At 37.9% G+C, this 19,236-nt stretch overlaps 1 protein-coding gene across 4 annotated transcripts in view; it reads left to right on the forward strand.

The window, feature by feature from the left end:
- Positions 1-19,236, forward strand: part of NTRK2 (neurotrophic receptor tyrosine kinase 2) — a 544,938-nt gene that overhangs the window by 432,358 nt on the left and 93,344 nt on the right. The window lies entirely within an intron of this gene.

Below are 19,236 nucleotides of genomic sequence, written 5' to 3' on the forward strand. Positions count from 1 at the left end.
GCACACTGGCCTCCTGGCTGCTCCTGGAACACACTAGGGTGCTCCCCATCCCAGGGCCTTTGTCCTCTGTAGGACACACTCTTCCTTCTTTCTGCAGACATCCATATGGCTCACTTGCTCTGCTGCTCTAAGTCTTCACACAGATATCACTTTCTCAATGAGGTCCATCTTGTTACCCCACTTAAAGCTGCAACTCATCCCCCAGCACCATAACTCCTATCACTCTCCCCCATGGCACCTATCTTCTGATGTACAAGATTATTCTCTTACTTACTTGGCTTATTGTTCATTATCTGTTCTTCCTGCTAGAATATAATCTCCACATTTCACGGAATATTTTTAGAGGTTTTCCCAATTATTTTTATTATGGTAAAATGCACATAGCATAAAATGTGTCATCTTAACTGTTTTTAAGTATAGAGTTTTGTGGTATTAAATGCATGTATACTGTTGTGCAACCATCACCATCCATCTCCAGAGCTCTTTTTCACCTTTTAAAACTAAAACTCTTCCATGCGAAGAAATGAAATCTCCCCATTGCCCCTCCCCCAGCCCCTGGGAACCACCATTCTAATTCTCTTCACTGCAGTATCTCTACCACCATATCCAGTGCCAGGCAGGCATAGATAATCATGAAATATCTGTTGACTTAATGAATAAAAAAATTAAAAGATAGTAACTGAAAGTGTGATGGAGGCGAAAGGAAAGACAAAACCATGTGTTTTCATGCTCAAGGCTTTGGCAAACTGTATCTTTGATCTCTTTTCCCAGAGAAGAACCTATAAACTTGACTCTTAACACCCACACTATAATTCTCAAGAGAAAACAGTTAATTAAATCATAGCCATGACCTTTTGCTGTTGAGTTCTCTTGTCCAGGATTCTGAGTTGAAGGGGTGCTTAGCTTGTCTCCTCAGAGCTTTGATTATTCAAGCCCAAATAATTATAGTTTAATTAAAAACATCAAGCCTTTTTCCTCCCTTATTTTCCCCTTCCCCCAGTTCATGGGCTAGATTTGTTTCAGGCATGAGAACAGAAAAAGCATAGCAGGAAGGAGGGTAAGGAAGAAACAAGGGAGTTGTATAACTCCCCCTCGTCTCAAAGACACCAGTTCACCTGGGAGAACAAACTACATATCTTTGCTCCCTTTTCTTCCCTTTGATTCAGTGAAGAAGCTACAAAAATGTCAACCTGACCTTAGCTAAACTCACTTGTTAGTGATTGACAATACATTTTTTGAAAAGCATATTACCTCTTTGAAATGAAATGTATTTAGTCCTCCACAGATTTTCAATAAGGCATAATTTATAATTTCAAAAAATAATAGAGTGTGACATTATTATGATATGAAACCTCCTCAAACAGCATTTTAGGAACCACAAGAAAAGCAATCACAATTATGTATTTCTTTTACATCCTCATTGAGAATTATTATTTCTTGCATTATCATTTGTGTCTGCAAGTTGCTGTTGGAACAAATGTCCTGTGCCTTCCAAAAGCACGGAGAATGGGCCAGCTGCCGATTCGGTTGATTCTGGTCCAGGGTTAATGAAGTGAAGATTCCAGTGCCCTGAGGTGGCTTAGCAGCTAACACGTTCCAACCTCCATGCTGTGCTCACCTAATTAGAAGGCCCTCACCTCTACCCCACCCCAATCTCTGCCTGATTAACCCATGAGAACCAGTCAAACATATCTTTCCTTTGAGGGTTTTCTGGATGCTTTGTATTATAAATGCGTGTGAATGTTGCAACATTGCCTGGCTCCAAAGTCAAGGGTACAAGCTGATACCCATTCAGAGGTCAAATAAGTCCTGCAAATGGACAGGACAACGGAATGGAAGTCACGGGTAAGCCGTGAACAGAATCAGATGCTGCCAACATCTAGCTATGTTCCTACTCAGGACTGGGACCGGGTGTGTCCAGATCTTCCCACTATTCAAGAAAAGTCAGAAACCAATATTTCACAGAACATTTGAGTTATCTGCTGGCAAGTGTTAGGTTTTACCATATGAAAGTTATTTTTATAGGTTAAAAACCGTCAAATAATAATTTCATATGGTATGGTAGGCTAAACAATGGTCCCCAAAGATATCTCTGGGACCTGAGCATATGCCTCATCTGAAAAAAATAAAAGGGTCTTTGCAGATGTGATTAAATTAAGCTTCTTGAAATGGGGAAGTTATCCTGATTATCTGGATGGGCCTTAAGTGCAGTGATGAGTGTCTCTATAACCGGGAAGAGAGGGAGATTTCACACAGAAGAGGAGGAGGACGTGGGCCACAGAGGCAGAGGTTGGAGACATGTGACCATAAGTCAAGGAGGGCCAGAGCCACGCGAAGCTGGAAGACTCAAGGAATAGATTCTCCCCTAGAGTGTCTGGAGACAGTGCAGCCCTGGAGACATCTGGATTTCAGCCCAGTGAAACTGATTTCAGACTTTTGGCCTCCAGCATTGTGAGAAAATAAATGTATGTTGTTTCAGGACACCAAGTTTGTTAGTTTGTTACAGTAGCCACAGGAAATGAATCCATACAGTTCAACTCAATAGAATATGGGCAAATTCAAATATATATATGTATTATATATATATAATATATATGTATATTATAAATTTATATATGTATTATATATAAAATATATATATGTGATTATATATTTTATATATTTGATTATATATATTTGATTTATATATATTTGATCATATATACACATATATATGGTTCTATATATATTTATATATAGAGAGAGAACCAAAAAGTGTCTGAGACAGTTCTCAATCAATTTAGATGTGTATTTTGCCAAGGTTAAGGACGCACGCCCAGGAGACAGGTCTGTGCCTTTCTCCAAAGATAATTTGAGGGCTTCAGTATTTAAAGGGGGAAAGCAGGCTGGAGGAGAAAGAGGGAGGGTGTGGTCACATTACTGAATCCACATGTTGCAAGGGAAAAGCAACAGGTAGGGGAATAGTTAATGATATATTTCTCTGACGCTCAGTAAATCTGCATTTTACGTAAGATAAGGTGAACATACGTGGCTACCTGTGCAGATATTTAACCTTTGATCTGTAAGCTCTCTGCTTAGGAATAAAAGGAAAGGCAGCTTCTTGCGTGACTCAGCATTCAGCTTAATTTTTTCCTTTTGGCAGAGTGAACTGGGGTCCCAAGTTTTTATTTCCCTTTCACTACACACACACACACACATACACACACACACAAATAGTATGTTTAGATAAACCCACACGTGTATATGTGTGTGGAAAGGTGTGTGTGTGTGTGTGTGTGTGTGTGTGTGTAAAGGCAACATGCAGGCCAGATAAAGCACATCTGCAAGGTAGAGCTGTCCTTCAGGTAATTAATTTGGTCTATTTCAATCTGTTTCTTTTTCATCCTTCTCTTATCTATAGTGACTGGCACTGTTCTCTATACCTTCATCAAATGTTATTTGAAATCACTGCTAATGGAAAGTAAAGGATTCTGCCAGTACATCACCTAAGCCCTTGTATTTCCTAAAATCCCTCTCCAGAGATTTAATGACTCCAAATTCCCTTTACCTTCTGATGCAAGTCATTAAGAAAAAAGATGACCTCAAATATTGTCTTCAGATTCAATTCATTAAGTGCTGGGCACTATAAGATCCAGAGTCAGGGGACAGCAGAAACTGTCAGAAAAAGTAAAAAAGGGAAATGCCTCAAAATCATGTTAATTGAACCACATTAAGTATGTGTAGTGAATTCTTATAATTTTATGTTGCCTTAGGATTCATTCTAAGTTGGACTTTCTCATACTAGAAGCATGGCTCAGTCACCCTTGACACAGTCTCCAATTCTCCACCTCCTCCCAGTTCCTCAAGGTGGTCAGACACCTGCTTTATGTAACCACCTTCTGGTGACCACTCTTGTATGGGACAACTAGATACAACCTACTTGACACCCCACTGACCCCCATATTTCCCATGGACTGCATAGATATATCACAGTGACCCCCTCTCAGTCACAGCATGTCTCCCTGGAGCCTGTGCCTGCTTCCTTCAATCCCACCAACAAGAACTCCTTAGAACTCCCCATGGGAAACCTGCTTGAGTCATGCCCGGGACCCCAGTAAAGGCGTTCGCTCTCAGGTCCCTCAGTCTCTCTCTCTCTCTCACTCCCCACCTGCCTGATTGAGTGTGCCTATCCTGCCCAGCTCTTCCCTGCCCTTGGCCCTGTAAGGTGTGCAGCCCTCTTATGTCTGGAATCCGTAAGTAATTAAAAAAAAAAAAACCCTGCTTCTGTTTCTCCATGTGTTTCGCTGTGCTGCCTCCTCTGTCTCACCTGACCAACACACCTGAACCCAACTTCTGTCCTGGTCAGGGTTCTCCTAGAGAGTGGCTATCTTGGATGATGGCCACTCTCAAAAGAGAGACCTGAAGACCAAATTAGGGGAAAACTCCACATCATGCAGGTCCACACATTTTTGCTGCTGCCTTTGCTAGGGTCCTTTGGATCTTGACCTGGCCTCTGGATCTAGCTTCTGAGGCTTAAATCTATGATGGCTCCTCCTCTTGGGTTTCCGTGAGGTCCCATGTTGGTATGCCTGAAATAAACTCCTCTTGACCTACGCTAATTGTGTCGCTATTGCTGGCAACTAAAACTAGCCAGTGGCTTCTTCAGGAGTCAACTCAGCAGCTTTCTTTCTACTATGGACTACACTAGTGTTATCCAAACTGTCAGTTCAACTGGGGTAAGAAGCTTGCACCAGAATGTGAATCAACACGCTGCTTACTTCATCAAGAAAGTTTTGTTGCGAATTTCAGCTGAGTCAAAATGTGTATTTAGTGATGTAATAATAGATTTACATTCCCTTGCAAGTTCTTTGTCTCGTTAACAGTAACCACCACTGTGAGGACTGACAGCTGATTCACAGATCTCACTTAAAGTAGCACTGGCTGTTAGCCAACTTCCAGCTATCCTCTCTCCCACCTTCACCTTTCCCAGCCTCTCGTAATCACTACCCTGCACTCTACTTCTATGAGATCAACTTTTTTAGCTTCCACATGTAGGTGAGATTATGAGTATTTGTCTTTGTGCACCTGGCCTATTTCACTTAACGTAGTCCTCCAAACTTATCCATGTTCCTGCACATAAGAGGATTCCTTTTTTTTAATGGCTGAATAGTATTCCATAGTGTATGTATTCCATGGTGTGTGTATATATGTGTATGTATATGCGTACCACATTTTATCCATTCATCTGTTGTTGGACATTTATGTTGATTCCATATCTTGGCTATTGTCAATAGTGCTGCAAATAAACTCAGAAGTGCAGATATCCCTATTATATATCAATTTCCTTTCTTTTAGATATATGCCCAGGGAGAGGATTGTTGGATCACATAGTAGTTCTATTTTTAGTTCTTTGAGAAACCTCCATACTGTTTTCCATAATGGCTGTACTAGTTTACAGTCCAACAACAGTATATAGGAGTTCCCCTTACTCCACGTCCTGTCCTGTACTTGCTATGTTTTGTCTTTTTGGTAATAGCCATTCCAGCTGGGGTGAGTTGACATTGCAATGTGGTTTTGATTTGCATCAGCCTGATGATTAATAATATTGAGCATTTTTTTTCACATACCTGTTGGCCATTTCTATGTCTTCTTTTGAGAGATGCTTTTCAGATTCTTTGCCCACATTTTAGTTGGATTATTATTTGTTTTGTTTGAATTTCTTGTATATTCTGGACATGAATTCCTTGTCAGACGAACAATTTACAAATATTTTATCTCATTTTGCTGGTTGCCTCTTCACTCTGTTGATTGTTTTGTTTGCTGTGCAGAAGATTTTTGGTTTTTTATAGCCCCATTTGTCTATTTTTGCGTAAGTTGCCTGTGTTTTTGAGGTCTTCTCCATGAAATCTTTGCCCAGATCAATGTCTTGAAGCATTTCTCCAGTGTCTTCTTCTGATAGTTTCATAGTTTGAGTCTTACATTTAAGTCTTTAATCCATTTTGAGTTGATTTTTGTACACGGTGAGAGATAGCAATCTAGTTTCATTCTTCTGCATATGAATACCCAGTTTTTCCAGCACCATTTATTGCAAAGACTTTCCTTTCCCCAGTGAATGTTCTTGGCGTCTTTGTTAAAAATCAGTTGGCTGTAAATACGTGGATTTATTTCTGGGTTCTCTATTCTGTTCCAGAGTTCTAGTGTTCTATAGCACTGTAGGATGACTATAATTAACAACAATTTATTGTATATTTTCAGATAGCTAGAAGAACAGCTTGTGCATGTTCACATCACAAAGAAATGAGAAATGTTTGAGATATGAATATGAAAATTACTCTGATTTGATCATTACACATTGTATACATGTATCGAAATATCATACTGTACCCCATAAACATGCATAATTATTATGTATCAATTAAAAATAATAATAAGAGCAAAAAATGTAGTATTGGCCTAAAGTTTTCCTAGGCTAAGAGAACTCTAAGGATGTGATTAGCTCTCTTCACAGAATGAAGAAACAGAGCAGGAGAGAGGAACAATTTTTGCATTAGAATGATGGTGCTAGTCTATATACAATATACCACTTTCTTTTTAATAATAAGGAAATAGTTTTTTCCCACTTTACCATTAATTTTGCCCTTTGAAGTCAAATCCTGTGCTAAGCCCAATTTGCCAGAATGGTCTTCTAAAAAACTTTTCTTGGCCTGTTTCTAATGCAAAACTGCCTCGGTCGCTGAAATGAATCAATCACATGCACTTATTTGCTACATTTACCACAGGGAAACGTTAAAAAAAATAATGAAAAATCAGATTCATAAGACTGAAAGCAGAAACATAACACAGCTTTGCTGTGCTCCCTCTTCCTGGGGACAGGGAAGGGATAGATCTGGGAGTAGTTTTAAAATTGGGACATTTCTTTTAGGTAAAATGAAGAAGTCTTCACTTTACTTGGTGTGTCTGTTAAAATTTTTCACAACAGTGTGCTGTCAAGTACCTCGAGGCATCTGCTAAAGACAGGAGGACACTTCTTACTCCAAATGAAACCAGGAATGGAAATGGCAGTGAGTTGATTAAAAAGCATTTAGTTGAGACCTTCCAGGGTTCATAACACTGAACTGGGCACATACATATGAAAGGAGAGATTCAGTTCATTACAGGAATTAGAAATAAGCAGACAAAAATATATTCCAGAAACTCACCAAAATGAGACAGAAACTATATAAATGCCAAAAATATATTTTCTTCAAATCCTGAAAATAGATGTGTTGACTTTTCTTGGAAACAGTTATTTTAAACTGTTGGAAGACATACAAGTAAACCTAAAACTAATAAAGGGGCCTGTGTTAGAAATGAGGCCTCATAGCAAGCATTTTGGGGGGTTATTAAATTGTTCTGTGCTCCCAAATGCTTTATTAAAGTATGTTATTAATTAAAACCAAAAGTGTACCATGAATTGGGCCAAAGAAAAACATCCAAATTCTCAACATGCACTTGAAAAGATTCGATCCCTCTGTGATCTGTGCCAGTTCTGATTCATGCCACGCCAGGATTCTCCTCACTTCCAGCTTACCTATGAACAGTTTGTTTACATGGTACCTGCCTTCCTTATAGGACAATGAGTGATGAGCCTTTAAGATAAAATGCTCATTCACATATTCATTTAATAAGTTATTACAAAAGACTAATTGTTGCCATGTAATCATTGCTACATATACCTTAATAAACACATAGACCAGGTCCCAGCTCCTGTGAGCTTATACTGTGTATAATTGTGAAAGAAACCACGTGGACAAAGGGAGAGTCCTGTTCACACAGCATTCTAAGGATAGGACTCACCTCCCACCTGATCTGAGTATTTCAGAATCTCAATTGCAATTTTAGTTGGAGACTATCTGGTTCAGATTTATCCCTGTAACCTTATCCACAAGTGTCATTTAACTTTATTGTATTTTTATTGTCAGACATCATTCATTCATTCACAATGAGTCACAGCACGTATCCAGCATGGGGCAGAGTATCTTGGAGGGCAAACAAGCGATGCCCTGGCTGTTCCTAACGTGTCCTTTCAATAACCTGAGGACATTCTGATGCTCATTCCTTTGTTTGTAATGTGTTTTGCCTTTTCCACCTTGATATATTTTTATTGTTGGTGCTTTGAAGTTTCACAATGATATCACTAAGTTTGAATCTTTTATTATTTATTAAGATAGATATTTGTTGGGCCTTTCTAGGAGGGGAATGCGTCTTTGAGGCCTTATAAATTTTTTGATATAACTTATTTAATAAATACTTCTGCTTCATTGGGTTTTTCATTTTGTTCTTCTGGAATTTCTAATAGTCTGATATTAGATTTCCTAATGTATTTTCCTAATTTTTTAAAAAATATTTTCTCTCATATTTTTATATCATTGCCTTTGTTATATTTTCTTGAAGATTGGACTTTATTTTTCAAGACTTTCACTAAATTTTTAATTCAGTTTAATTTCATTTCAGAAATCATCTTATCTTGTTCTTTGTTTCTTCCTTCTGGTATCCTATTTTGTTTTATTAGCATATATAAGGGCAAGCTAGTTTGCAGGGACAAATAGACAAGGGACCAGGATTAAGACAAGGCAAATGAGACAGTCTCCTCTCATGCCAAATTTAAGGTGGCACCAAAAAGCTCAGCTATCAAGATAAATACTGTTCTTAATATCATATTTTTTAAAATCAAAATTAATGTAAAAATGCATGATGAACAAAATTTCAAAATTTTCAGTAAATGTAGCCCCAATAAAAGTGATGTGCCAAGCATTCTAGAAACAAAGTCAAAAGGAAACATCAGTATATTGATCCTGTCTTTATTTAAAATTGTGATATTTTGTTCAGCAGATATCTTTTGAATGAATTCTTTAATGTTCTATTAAGGTATTATTTATCATGGTTACTGAGTTTTTTGGCACCCTTTTACATTTAGGGCTGGAAATAAATGCCTCACTTGACTCATTGACTTCATCATAGTCCCATCCCTAAATGGACACAAATATATAATGACTCAGCAGCTGAAGCTTCTCTTTCACAAAGCAGTTGAACTAGAATATGATTCAGCCATAAAAAAGAAGGGAGTGCTGAGGCGACTCATGAATAAACCTTGAAAATATTACACTATAATAGACATAAAATTATGTGATTCCATTTATAGAGATATCTAGCATAGGCAAATCCATAGAGACAGAAAGTAGATTAGTGATTTCTGGGGACTAGGAAGAGGAAGAATGAAGAGTGACTGCTTAATGGGTACAGAGTTTCCTTTGGGGGTGATGAAAGTGTGCTAGAACTAGGTTGTGGTGATGGTTGCACAATACTGTGAATGCACTAATTGATAATAATGGTAGATTGTATGTTATTTGTATTTTGCCACAACAAAAAAATTGGAGAGATCAAAGGGAGCTAAGCAGAAGCAAGGTTTCTATCCTTCACTTTTAAGTGGTTAAACATTGATACTAGCAGATAAGGTACATATTCCTTTGTACATATTACTAAGGTACAAAACTACCTTGTCTTCTTTCTGTTTATACTAATTCCTTTATCAAAGGGTTGCTTGGCCACACTCTTTTTTTGTTCTTTGTATGGCTAGGCTGCAAACTTTACGTTCTGGTTTCCTTTAAATTATAAATTCCATCTTTAAGCATTACTCTCCTTTCTCATTTTATCATAAGCAGTTAAAAGAAGCCACACAGCTCCTTCAATATTTTGTTTAGAAATTTCTTTCAGCAGATATTCTACTTCATTGATCTTAAGTTCTGCCTGCCACAAAGCCCTCAAACCTGAACACAATTAAGCTAAGTTCTTTTCTACTTTATAACGTGGATGGCTTTGTTCCAATTTCCAATATCTTGTCCCTCATTTCCATTTAAGAATTCACGCAAATGGCCTTTACTGTCCATTTTTCCACAAACATTCTGGTCATGAACACTTAGTAATGCCTAAGAAGATTCCGGCCCTCCTTACACCTCTTGTTCTCCTTCTGAGTCATCACCAGAATCACCCTTAATGCTCCATGTATGGCAATCTAGGCATTTTATAGCTTGCTCCTCAAAATTCTTCCAGCTTCTACCAATTACTCAGTTTCAAAGCCACTTTCACATTTTCAGGTATTTGTTATAGCAACAGCCCCACTTATCTATGCCAATTTTTTGTCTTAGTTTATTTTATGCTGCTGTAACAGAGTATCACAGACTGGGTAATTTCTAATAAACAGAAATTTATTTCTCATGATTCTGGAGGCTGGGAAATCTAACACTGAGGAGCTGGCATCTGGGAGGGTCTTCTTGCAGCATCATCCCATGGTGGAAGGTGGAAAGGCAAGAGAGTGTTCACTCATGTGCATGAAGAGCGAGAGGAAGAGAAAGAGAAAGGAAGAAAAAGAGAGAGCAAGATGGAACTGAACTCGTTTTTATAAGAAACTCACTCTCAAGATAACATACCCACACTCATGATAATGACATTAATGAGGGCAGAGCCCTCAATACCTAATCATCTCTTTTTTTTTTTTTCTTTTGAGACGGAGTCTTGCTCTGTTGCCAGGCTGGAGTGCAGTGGCATAATCTTGGCTCACTGCAACCTCTGCCTCCTGGATTCAAGTGATTCCCCTGCCTCAGCCTCCCGAGTAGCCGGGACTACAGGTGTGCACAACCACACCTGGCTAATTTTTTGTATTTTAGTAGAGACGGGGTTTCACCATGTTGGCCAGGATGGTCTCGGTCTTCTGATCTCGTGATCCACCTGCCTCAGCATCCCAAAGTGCTGGGATTACAGGCATGAGCCACTGCGCCCAGCCATCTAATCACCTCTTAAAGTTCCCACTCTCAATACTGTTGCATTGGAGATGAAGTTACCAACACACGAACTTTGAAGGGCACATTCAAACCATAGCAGCAACTTTATTCATAACAGCCGAAATCTGGAAACTACTCAAATGTTCTTCAGTTTGTGAATGGTTAAACAAAATGGCACATTCACATCATGAAGTACAAGTCAGCAATAAAAGGGAACAAACTCCTTTTATATTCAACAGCTTGTATAAACCTCGTTTATAACAATTGAATAAACCTCAAGTTAGTGAAAGTAGCTGAATAAACCTCAAGTGAGTGAAAGTAGCTGATCTCAAATTTACATACTGTATGATTTTAATGATAACATTCTCAAAACAAAATTATAGAGGTGGAGAACAGATAAGTTAGCTACTAGAGGTTAAAGATAGTGTGAAGATGGGGGGAATAAAAAAGTAGTACAAAGAAGCTCTATGGTGCTTGTGCATTTTTTATCTTGATTGTGATGGTCCATACATGAATCTATACACATTATAAAATTAGGTAAACCTGCGTGCATGCTCACAGTAATGAATGCATATATAATTGACAAAACCTGAGTAAGCTCTGTGGATTTTTCCTGGTTTTATATTATGCTACACTTATGTGAGATGTTATCATTGGAGAAGGCTGAGTGAAAGGTTCAGTGAATCACTTGCACATTTCTGTGTATATATGAATCTATAACTATTTCAACATTTAAAAATATATTAAGACATAAGTAAATGGACAGGAAATGTATACCAGATACATGTGCCAAAAAGGTTGCCATAATATTAATATTGGAGAAGGTAGAATTTATGTCACAAAATTAAGACAAGGAAGAGAACTTCATTATGCTAAAATGAGCATTTACAATATGCAATTATGATTGTGAACGTATATCCTCCAAATAACATAGATTCAGCATTTATTAATTTAAAAGACTTCAAAAGACACAAAGAGAAAAAGAAACGCATACTTAGTTTGAACTTTAATTCACCTTTCCCAGTCGATGATGATCAATGACAAAAAAAAGCAAACCTTCAAAGGAACTAAATAATATAATTAATTTGTTATATTTAAAATTACATACTCTGAAAATAGAGAAAAAGCTGTTTTTCTAGTGCCCACAGTCCAGTCTTAAAAATTGACCTTAAAAATTGAGACAATAAAGAAAACATTGACATATTCTAAAATGTCAAATAGTACAGATCATAGTGCAATAAAACTAAAAATTAGTTTTATCTTCATTATTAGTTTAATTATGATCTCTGATCATAGTGCAATAAAACTAAAAATTAACAGCAAGATCGTGAAACAACTCACAGATCAAAAAGGAAATGCCAACCAAAATGTTTTCTAATTCAAACATCACTTGTTAGAATAATTAGATATGCTAAATAAACCTGCTCAAAGTTCACGGCCTTAAATAATGTCAGTAGACAATAATGAAATGATTCAACTAGAAAATTTTGAAAAAAAACAGAACATTTAAACCAAATGAGAACAGAAGGAAAAATGAATAAAGATAAAAAATAGCAAAATTTGAAAACAGAATAATACTAAAATTAATAAATATATTCAAAACCTAAAACTGTTTAAAAACTTATAAAACTGATAAATCAAAAGAAAATCTAAAAAAGAAAAAAGTACAATTGTACAAAATAAGAGAAGAAAAAATTAGCCACATAAATTAGGATATTAAAGAAAAATCCTGGCCGGGCATGGTGGCTCACTCCTGTAATCCCAGCACTTTGGGAGGCCAAGGCAGGTGGATCATCTGGGGTCAGGAGTTCGAGACCAGCCTGGACAACGTGTTGAAACCCTGTCTCTACAAAAACACAAAAAAATTAGCTGGGCATGATGGCGGGTGCCTGTAACCCCAGCTACTCGGGAGGCTGGGGCAGAAGAATCGCTTGAACCTGGGAGGCGGAGGTTGCAGTAAGTCAAGATTGCGCCATTGCACTCCAGTCTGGGCAACAGAGTGAGACTCTGTCTCAAAAAAAAAAAAGAAAGAAAAATCCTAAGATACAACTTTGTTCAACTCTATGCCATATGTTAAAACCTGGGTGAACAGACTAGCTCTGGAAAAAAAAGTTTAGCAAAACTGACCTCAGAAGAGACAGAAAATCTCAACAGACTGATTTTCGTAGAATATGATAAATTTGAAAAAAGTGTTACATCCAGATGGTACTACAGGAAATCAGCCAAGTCTATAAAAAGCCGACAATTTATTTAATATTCCAGAACATAGAAAAAGAAGTGGAAGTTTAAAATTCATGTTATGAGGCAAGCATAATTGTGATATCAAAATTGATGAGCAAAAACAATGAGTTTCAAAAAAATCTAAAATAAAATAATAGCAGGCAGAAGTAGCATCATAAAAGAATATAGTATGTCCACATGGGATTTATTTCAAGATTTTAAGGAAGTTTTCATATGAAGAGGACAATTAATTAAATTCAGGACATTTATTGATCTGAGGGAAAACATACATACACACACATAGTTTTCTACAACAACTAAAAAGCATTTAACAAAATATAGCATTCATTTATGGAAGAAATAATCAATGAATACTTTTGAAAAATGATTCTAAAATTGCTCATTCATTCCGTTTACATCATTTTTTAATGGGACAACATTAGAAGCATTCCTACTGAAGTCAGGAATAAGACAAGAATACTCTCTAGTGGTTGTGATTTTTGTTTGTTATGTTTTCAAACTAGACAGGTCAATCCTAAAGTTCATATGCCAAAATTAGTACAAATAGGGAAATTCTAAAAATAAAAGGTAATGATAGTGTATTTCAGGCATTAAAACTTGCACTAAAGTTTTAGTAATTAAAAACAGTATTATTGATGCATGAATAGATCAATGGAACAGAATTTTAAAAATTTGGAAATACATTCTAATATAGGAGACTTTAATATATAACAAAGGTTTCACCCAAATCAATGTGGGAAAAAAAAAAGATCCACTTAGTAAATAGAATTAATGGGAATGATGTACGTGGGAAAAAAATTAATTTGATTCCACACCTCATATGATACCCAGAATGAATTTTAAATGCATCAAAAATGAAATGTAATAAGCTAACTCATAAAAACTATATGAACACATAGCACTGTATCTTATAAACTTATATTGGGAATGGTCCTTCTAATTATTACACTAATCCAGAAACTCTTAAGGAAAAGACTGTTAAATTGAGGATATAAAATTCCAAAACTTTATTATGGCAAAGAACACTAAAAGTAAAGTTAGAACACAAATGAAAATATTTAGAAAAATATGCAAAAGACATATTATGGACAAAGAGCTAATCTCCTTAATATAAAAAAAGATTCTAGAAATAGGAGGAAAAAAGACCACAAAAATGTAAATAAGTGTAAATAGGTACTAAAACTTCAAATACTTTTTTAAAAGATAACAAAACAATAGAAAAGTGGGCCTAAGATACAACAGAGAATTTATGAAAAACGAAATAAAAATTGCATGTAAAGGTATGAAATGACATTTCATCTCACTCACTGGCATTTCATGGTGAGATGGAAATGAGAGTGGTTATCAATATGAAGCTAGCCAATAAGAGAGAAACTAAGAAGTGTTTAGAATTAGAATGCCCTGTGGATTTGTCAGAAGAAAAGAAGTTCGCCAGAAATCCATAGAAGTGTTAGGAAGACACAAATCACAAGGAATGAAATGGGATATTAAGATAGAAAGCAACCACTGAAAGTGAGAGGTGACTTTTGAATAGTAGACTCAGGGATTCCTTTGAATGGAGAATCTGTTTTCTTAAGCACATTTTGTGAAAACAATCATATGCAAATGCTTCTACAGCATCCTTTTGGTGCATGTGGGAAGGGAAGTCTTCTACTGCTTATTTATGAATAGTAATTAGAGGGGAGGTCTTAAAAACAGCAATTGCTCAGTCCATTAGTAGAGTTTGCAGGCTCACAAGGCTTAAAGTACACCAGCCACCAAATTCTATTTCTGGATGTGCCTACAACTCCATGTAAATTCTGAAAGCTAGTTATCCCTTTTCCTGCTCCTGTCTCCTATGTCAGAGTGCAAGAAAGTGTTTCAGACGTGACAGGTTCTTACCAGGGGAATGGCATTGACAGGTAAAGAGGACACAGTTATCAGAAACTCTAGCACAAGTGAAACAGGCATTTCAAAGGACTTTCGGAACCTAACATTGAAGTGAAACATTAGTTTCTCCATCTATAGATTCTAAGCTCAGCAGCTGGAACGCTGAATGGTAGGTGCTTTATCTTTAAGGACTATTTCCAACAATATAATTGAATCTCATGAAGCTATTGTTCAGCATAAGATGCCAGATCCACAAGAGCACATACAATGTGGTTTCATTTGTATGAAGCTTAAGAACAGTCAAATTAATCTATGGTATTATCACACAGGAGAGATTTACTTGTGTACAGCAAAATAAAATTCTAAGGCTCCCCAACCTTCTGAATGGACCTCTCCTCTCAGCCAAGGACATTCCAAAGTTAACCTGAAAAGCTTGTTCTGCTCAGGCTATTGATATTGTTTGGCTGTGTCCCCACCCAAATCTCATCTTGAATTCCCACATGTTGTGGGAGGGACCTGGTAAGAGGTAATTGAATAATGAGGGCAGTCCTTTCCCATGCTGTTCTCATAATAGCGAACAGGTCTCACAAGATCTGATGGTTTTAAAAAGAGGAGCTTCCCTGCAGAAACTTTTTTTTTTTTTCGCCTGCTGCCATCCATGTAAGATGAGACCTGCTCCTCCTTGCCTTCCATCATGATTGTGAGGCCTCTCCAGCCATGTGAAACTGTAAGCCCAAAAAACTTCTTTCTTTTGTAAACTGCCCAGTCTCAGATATGTCTTTATCAGCAGTGTGAAAATGGACTAATACAGCCGTAATGGAAGCAGGAGTTGGACGTGCCTCATTATGCCCTCCTCCCTTTTTGAATTCAGGAAGAGCCAACCAGCATTTACAATCTATTGTCTCTGAAGCTTGCTACTTGGAGGCTTCATCTGCATGATAAAACCTTGGTCTCCACAACCCCTTATTGTAACCTAGACATTCCTCTCTATTGATAATAACTCTTTCAACCAATTGCCAATCAGAAAATTTTTAAATCTACCCATGACCTAGAAGCCCATTCTTCAAGTTGTCCCACTGTTCCAGATCAAATCAATGTAAATCTTACATGTGTTTGATTGATGTCTCATGTCACCCTAAAATGTATAAAACTAGGCTGTGGCAGGACCACCTTGGGCATATGCTCTCAGGATCTCCTGAGGGCTGTGCCGTGGACCATGGTCACTCATATTTGGCACAGAATAAATCTCTTCAAATATTTTACAGAGTTTGACTCCTTTTATTGACTCTTGGGAGAGGAATATGACTGAACAGGTCATGCAGGGTCTTCTGGGTACTGTGTTTTTAAATATATGTGTGCTAGTCACATGTGTGTTCACTTTGAAAATTCATGTCCTACACACCTGTGATTTGTGCAGTTTTCTACATGTGTGTTAGACTTGAAGAAAAAGGTTTTAAAATGAGATAACCTTTTTCACTTATCCAGCTGGCAATTATTCAAAATATTGGATAGCATGCATTGTCAGGCTACAAGGAAGGTGTGACTCTTAGACATTACTGGTCAGAGAATAAATTGGTATTAGGTCTGCGAAAGGAAAACAAATCTCGGAACCCCAAACACACTAAGCCAACGGGAAAGGCCAAGCTAAGAACTGGGTTGTGCAAACCTGCTTCCATTTTGTTCCTAAATAAGATACTTACAAAGATTTTTTTTTTTTTAAGTTACATACCTTTCTCACAATTTGCCCAAGATCTTGTGGTCTCCATGATCTTTACCATAAAACAGTTCTGTTGAATTCCACCCAGGCAATGTGATTTGATAGCTTATCTTCACAGGTACAGGACAAAGGACAGAACTCAAAGTCTTACCTCTGCTCACCTGAGACAAATGAGTATCTGATTGCTTCCTTTGTCCTATACTTACTTTATATTATGTAAAAATGCAGATTCACTGAGCTAGAGGAAGGCATAAGTGAGTATTCCTCTACCCACCTAGCACATGTAAATTGTGTCTTCAGTGAAAGGCTGACCAAAAACTCAAAAGGATACAATGGCTTGCCTCTTATCTACCCACATCGTTTTAAAAATTTATTCCGGCTGGGTGCGGTAGCGCATGCCTGTAATCCCAGCACTTTGGGAGGCCAAGGCGGGCGGATCACAGGGTCAGGAGATCAAGACCGTCCTGGCTAACACGGTGAAACCCCGTCTCCACTAAAAATACAAAAAATTAGCCCAGGCCCTGTAGTCCCAGCTACTCGGGAGGCTGAGGCAGGAGAATGGCGTGAACCCGGGAGGCGGAGCTTGCAGTGAGCTGAGATGGCGCCACTGCACTCCAGCCTGGGCGAGGGTGCGAGACTCCGTCTCAAAAAAAAAAAAAAATTTATTCCTCTTCCCCCAATATCTGTGTTTTCCCTTTAAATATTGAGGTACCCAGGGCCTCCTCAGAAAAAGCATGGGCCACAATTTTTCCTGTGGATGTATGATCTTTCCTGGGTGTGTCCTTAACCTTGGCAAATAAACCTCCTAAAATGATTGAGATTCACCTTGATCATTTTATTTGATTTATAAGCCCAACAAAGGTGATTTGGGAAAGTATCCAGTATCCAGCAATTTTACTTCCAGAAATTTATCCTAAGGCTATTCTTGCACACATGTGAAATGCTGTATCTATATATACTAGCAAAAGATCAAAAACAATCTAAGTTTTCTTCAAGGCAAAAAAAAGATGAATCAACTGTGGCTCATCTATATATTGAACCGCTATGCAGCTGTTTAGAAAGAATAAGGAGGCCAGGCCTGGTGGCTCACGTCTATAATCCCAGCACTCTGGGAGGCCGAAGCAGGTGGATCACCTGAGGTCAGGAGTTTGAGACTAGACTGGCTAACATGGTGAAAACCCATCTCTACCAAAAATACAAAAATTAGCTAGGCATGGTGGAGCATGCCGGTAACCCCAGCTACTCGGGAGGCTGAGGCAGGAGAATCGCTTGAACCTGGGAGTCAGAGGTTGCAGTGAGCCGAGATTGCACCACAGCACTCTAGCCTAGGCGACAGAGTGAGACTCCTACTCCAGAAAAAAAGAAAAAAAAAAAAACAAGAAAGAAGGAAAGAATAAGGAAGATACTATGCATTAATAACAAAAGTCCTTCAAGATATATTTTAACTGGAAAGAGCAACCTACTAAAATACATACAGTATGTTCCCATTTGCATGAGAAAGTGGCATTAATAAATAATATATACCTGTATTAAGTTGTATAAACATGAAATTCTTGGGAAGGGTAAACAAGAAACACAATAATTGTCACCTGGCTGGGAGTGGAGGATGGGAACTAGGAAGATGAAGGTCTTTCTCTATTTATTGTACCATTTTATAGTTTTGATGCTCAAAACATGTAAATGATTTATCTGTTCCAATGACTACATTTTAAAAAATTATTTGAGGAGGAAAAGATTTTTTTAAAATGTGTGACATATATCCAAGTTCCCAGAGAGCTGGGACTCACACTTGTGTCTTTCTGATGTCATTTCAGATAGCCATCAGACAGCTGGTAGGGGTGTCTACTGTCCTAACCTGTCCCTAACCTATTTTACTGCTGAAATAGGCTAAACAGGCTGAAGAGTGAAAAAGGCTAGGGACAGGCTAAAGGGTAAGGCTGAAGTAGGCTAGGAACAGGCTAAAGACCTCTCTTCTCCCTGTACTGGGAGCAGGATAGAGAGGCGAGTAGGATAATGAAATCCTTTTTTATCTTCGGAAACATATATTATTACCTTTCAAAATCCTCGATGTCAGGATTGTCTTAGCTTTCCAGCTGGGTACCAAAGGACAAGGACACCGATGCTAGTTAAGATGCAGCAGTTCACCTTGGCCCCCACACCACTGTTTAGAGTCATGCCACTGCCTCTCTCAGCTGCCCACAACCCACCTACCTGCCTCCCCCCTTCAGAGCTGGGCTTTTAACCTAGAAGCCGTTTTACATGCACAGCTTCTCTGCCTTCCCTTCCCACCTCCCCCTGCAATTCACAGTTCACTGCACTGACTACTCTCTCTCAGGCCACAGAAAAGCATGGCCTGCTCAGCACATGGCTTAATTTTTCATAATTTTTAAAGTTTATTTTTATTTTTGTAGATTCAGGGGTATATATGCAGGTTTATTACATGTATATATTACATAGTGGTGGGGTTTGGGCTTCTAGTGTACCTACCACGCAAGTAGTGAACATTGTACCCAATAGGTAATTTTTCAACCCTTACTTCCTCCCACCATTTCCACCTTTTGGAGTCCCCAGTATCTGTTAAGTTCCTAGATACACGCTTCTGGGCTGCTCTTC

Source organism: Pan paniscus, chromosome 11 (genome assembly GCF_029289425.2).
Source record: "Pan paniscus chromosome 11, NHGRI_mPanPan1-v2.0_pri, whole genome shotgun sequence".
Classification (NCBI taxonomy): Eukaryota; Metazoa; Chordata; class Mammalia; order Primates; family Hominidae; genus Pan; species Pan paniscus.